We start from the raw sequence: 5,304 nt of genomic DNA, 5'->3' as shown, positions 1-5,304 counted from the left end.
CCTCCAGGTCCCCGTCCTGCTTGAATTCCTGTCCTGACTTCCCTTAGTGATCAACAGGTGTATGGAAGCAGAAACCAAATAAACCTTTTCCCCTCCAATTTGCTTTTGGTCCTGGTGCTTCATCAAAGCAATAGAAACCCTAACCAAGATAGCATGCAAGGAGTGTTTTTCTGCAATGGTAGCCAGGTACTTCTTTTCTCTGCTGTATTTATATCTCTTATTTTGTCCTTGGGTATGTTTTATATCTATTTGCCTTTGGCTGCATTTTAGAAGTACTTGAGATAAGAATTAGTATAGTCAGAATAGTCTTAAAGGAATTAACTAAGAGAAAGATTGTATAAGGGCTGGCGATGTGGTTGGGTTGGTGGAGTGCTGCCCCTAGCATGCATGAAGTCCGAGTTTTAATCCCTAGCACTGCGTAAACTGAGAACAGTGATGCACCCTGTAATCTCAGCCTTTAGGAGGTGGTAGCAGGTAGAACAGAAGTTCAAGGGACATCCCTGGTTACATAATGAATTTGAATATAGCTTGTAATCATGAGAATAACCCCACACACAATTGTATACAACCACTTAGATAAGAAATTAGAATTAAAAAGTGAAGTTGCTTATTGTATTTGGAAATCAATGTTTGATATATACTTTGCATGAAAAAAAATTCTGGAGCTGGTGAAGTGCTCAGAGATTAAGAGCCCTGCTGCTCTTCCAGAGGACCCAGGTTCAAGTCTCAACACCTACATGGTGGCTCACAACTGTCTGTAACTCCAGTTCCAGGAACAGTAGGCACACATGTGGTGCACAGACATTCATGCAAGCAAAACACTCACACATGTTTTATTTTTTAAAAAATATTTTTAGATTTATTGATTTTTACATGTGAATGTTTTGCTTTCATACACACACACACACACAAACACACACACACACACCATATACATGTCTGGTGCCTGCAGAGGTCAGCAAAGGGCCCTGAATCCCCTGGAACTGGAGTTACAGATTCTTGTGATGGACTCTTGGTCTCTAACCCTGGTCTTCTGCAAGAGCAGCAAGTGCACTTAACTACTGAGGCCTTTCTTCAGCCTACACACATTTTTTAAGAAAGTTAAAGTAAGCAGACTGTTTTAAGATGGGCCTTAAGAAACTAGTGTACAAAACCAAGATAGGAAGCGTCCTTGTGTTCACACAGTCAGTCGGCCCTAGCTTCAGACAATAACAGTTGTGCTTCCAGCTGCTGCCCCTTAGTGTTGACTATTCTAGAATTCCAGTCATAGGCTGGGCTTCTTTCTCTTAGTAGACTATCTTTGAGAGAATCTCACTCACAGCTTGTTTTGATAGTTTTGTTGGTTGTTTTGCCAGGTGGTGTTCCACTGCATGAACATTCAACTTAAAAAAGTTAGTGTGTATGTATATGTGCACTGTATGTGTGCATGTGTGTATGTTTGTGTGTGCATGTATGTATGCATATGTGTGTATGTGCATGTATTTGTGTATATATGTATGCGATGTATGTGTCTATATGTGTGTGTGTATGTACATATATGTATATATGTATATATATGGTGCATGTGTGAGTATATACATATATAAGTATGTGTGTCATTGGAAGTTCATATGAAGTATGACAACAACAATAACTTGTAGAAGTTAGTTTTCCTTTTCTCCCATGTTGGTTCCAGGAATTGCACTCAGGTTATCAGGCCTGGCAGCAAGCATCATTACCCACTGAGCCATTTTGTCTCCAGTTTGTTTTTTGAGAAGGAATCTCACATTAGTCCAGGCTGGTTTCAAACTCATAATCCTCCCATCTTAGCTCAGCCTCCCAGATTCTAGCCTTACAGAGTACACAGCCATGCCCACCCTCTTTGGTCATATCTACAGGTATTTGGTTATTTTCAGCTATGGCTGTTATGACCAAAGGCTCTCTGTGCCTTTGTTCATGAGTCCATGGGAGGACTTGCATTTTCATTTATACATGCACACACATGCATACACACATGCACACACATGCATACACACATGGATACACACATACAGATACAAACATACACACATGCACACATACAACACACACAGTGCACATATACACACACACTAACTTGTTTTAAGTTGAATGTTCACGCAGTGGAACCTCACCTAGCAAAACAGCCGACAAAACTATCAAAACAGGCTGTGAGTGGGATTCTCTCAAAGTGAACCTGGGGTATTTTAAATTTTGGAAGTGGTTGGTGGTGACACTCAGAGGCCGGTGCTATTGAAAGATAATTTTATGACTTAATTTTCTAAGAGGAGAACGCCACACTACACATGGTGTGGGAGGAGCAAGGGAGCATGGAGGCTGGGTCAGGAGCCAGAAGTAGGGGGAAATCAATCACAAGGCTATATTATTAGGGCTATTGTCCATACAATGCAAAGTAGGTCTGGATAACGACCCAGGACTGACTTGTGGGCTAACATTTGGGAAGTGGTGTTTGGAAGCTCAGTAGTTCAAGGCTAGCCTCAGCTACATAGCAAATTTGAAGGTAGCCTAGGTCCATATGAGACCCTGTCTCAAAAACCCATAAACAAAACAAAACAAATATAAACAACAACAATAAAACCCCCTTTAGCTCCCAGATAGCCTGTGGTGTAGTGTTAGTGTCTTAATACACCTAAGAGAAAAACAAAAGCTTTATTTGAGGCCAAATCTGCCCACCCTCATGAATTAAAGAAATGTACTGACCAGCAGGGGGTCTGGGGGGAGCTACTGGACATCATGATTTCAGAAACATAAACCAGACTGGTCACAGTGTTATTATCTGACAGTGTGGACATCAACTCCCCGAGTAGTCCTGGTGAGTACAGAGAGACGACAGATGCCTGGGTGCTTAATAAATATAGAACATCTTCCCAAAATGTAAGTAAGAGACCTCAGGGGGTCCCGAGCAGTAAAATCTGCATCTAGAGAGTCCAAGGCTTTGGGGCTCGACACTTGGTAAGGAACGTCCACCTAGGAGTGTCATTCCTGCCTCTCCACCCTGATCGCTGCGGACAAAGAAGGATGGGAACAGACTGGACACTTACGAGAGATGTAGAGTCTTAGATTTCACCCACTTCAGCGTCACTGAGACCAAATCTGCGTTTTCACGAGGTCCCTAGTGTTTGAGATGCTGATAAAAGGAGCCTGCAGGATTCACTACCAGCAACTTTAAAAATGTCCACCAGATGGCAGGTTTGCAACAGCCAAGCCATGGCTAGAGCCGCCAGCCACCCAAGGCTCCTTGTCTGGGGATTGGTGTTGGAAGGTGTGAACTTGCCTTTGAATTTCTGGGAAATGAATGGGGGAGAGAGTGAACAGGATATCCCAAAGAGTGGCAGGTGGCCCTCACCAATTCTTCCCGTGTGGTTACTCTTCGTATTCTTTTGGGAGGAATGGACACACATTCTTCATTTTACAAAGAATTTGGAGGCGACCCAGTCAAGTGCTCAGCAGTAACAATGCCATTAGCCAGACCCGGAGGGCAGATGTCTGCCTGCAGGCCTGGCTGAAAGTGCCTGTCCAGGAGCTCCCAACTCATTCAATTTGGAACACTCCCTACTGAGGGCCCTGGACTGAGCCTCTAAGAGAAGCAAGCGCGGCCTTAATGGGGAACACACAGGACCAGCTCTGGTTGCTGAGGAGTACTGTGGGCTCCCTGATAGCCTCTGAGTCTGTGGCCATCACTGAGAGGCTCCCTGACTGCAACTCGCCCCCCCCCTCCAGCTCTCCGCGAACCCAGTCGGCTTTGTTTTCGTCTTTTGGCTCTAAAAACAGTCACTTGAACAAAGAACAAGTTCTCTGTCTCTCTGACTCTGTCTCTCTGCTTCTGTCTCGCTCTCTCTGTCTCTGGTTTCCTGATTAAGAGTACATCTAAGTTTTATAGATCTCAATAGAGGCTAAGAGTCTGAACAATATATGCTCAGACTACAAGAATTTAAGAGCATTTTGGGGAGGGAAGTGACAGTTACATTTCTCATCCCATCGCTAGTCATTAGCAGGGATGCTAAATTAGAATCATCAACCTGAAAATCATGTGAGAGTTCCTCAGATTAGAAAGAGAAGGACCACACAGTGCAGCAAGGGTAAGGAGATTGCCAAGGAACACAAAATCAGCACTTCCTGCTTTATTCACAATGGGGATGTGTTAAAGAAAAGGTGGTACACACACACACATACATACACACACACACACACACACACACACACACACACACACACAGCAGAACACTGAAACCCTGTCATTTGGGACAAAGCGGATGAACTTAGACAGCAGATGAGCTGTAAGTCTTGGGCTGCCTGAAGAACAGAAGTCTGCATGGAAGTCGGCCGTGTGCTCAGGTGCTGTACAGTGGAGAGGAAAGTCATCTTGCTGGTCCCTGAGCACACACTTCAGTGAACAAATTTCCAGACCTAAATCTTAGACACCAAAAAAGGTACACCTGTGCTATCCAGCAGCTGCATCCCAGGAGCTGGCTGTGCCCCAGATAGTGTCAGAGGTTCCATTCTTGTAGATTACTGACAGTTCCCCTTGGGAGGTAGAGGCAGGGATCTCTGAGTGCAAGGCCAGTGTGGTGGTTTGATTATGGCTGGCCCAGGGACTGGCACTATTAGGAGGTGTGGCCTTGTTGGAGTAAGTGTGTCACTGTGGGCATGGGCTTTAAGACCCTCATCCTAGCTGCTTGGAAGCCTAGCAGCCTTCAGATGAAGATGTAGAACTCTCAGCTCCTCCTGCACCATACCTGCCTGGATGCTGCCGTGCTCCCACCTTGATGATAATGGACCGAACCTCTGAATCTGTAAGCCAGCCCCAATGAAATGTCCTTATAAGAGTTGCCTTGCTCATGGTGTCTGTTCACAGCAGTAAAACCCTAACTTAGTCAGCCAGCCTGATCCACAGAACAAGTACCAGCATAGCCAGGGCTACACAAAGAAATTTTGTCTTGAAACACACACACACACACACAGAGAGAGAGAGAGAGAGACAGAGAGAGAAAGAGAGAGAGAGAGAGCTCAGTGCAGTAATACTTCTTCTGAGTAGTTCTCCAAGGAAAACAAAACAAAACAAAACAAACAAACAAGCAAAAAGGAGTAAGTACCAGAGGGTTTAAAGGCATATTTAGGATCCCACCAGTATCCAAAAGAAAAGGTCAGAAGAGAAGAAAAGAGAAATATTCCCCCTTGAGTGAAGACTCAGAGCAGGCAGGTCCAGCCAGTGGTGCTCCTCGGGTCTGCACTAGGAGGTGGTGTGAACTTATGAGAAGTAAAGTCCACTGCGGAGTGTGAACCTGC

This window comes from Grammomys surdaster, unplaced genomic scaffold (genome assembly GCF_004785775.1).
Source record: "Grammomys surdaster isolate TR1022 unplaced genomic scaffold, NIH_TR_1.0 890, whole genome shotgun sequence".
Classification (NCBI taxonomy): domain Eukaryota; kingdom Metazoa; phylum Chordata; class Mammalia; order Rodentia; family Muridae; genus Grammomys; species Grammomys surdaster.
Note: the sequence above shows the minus strand (reverse complement) of the source record.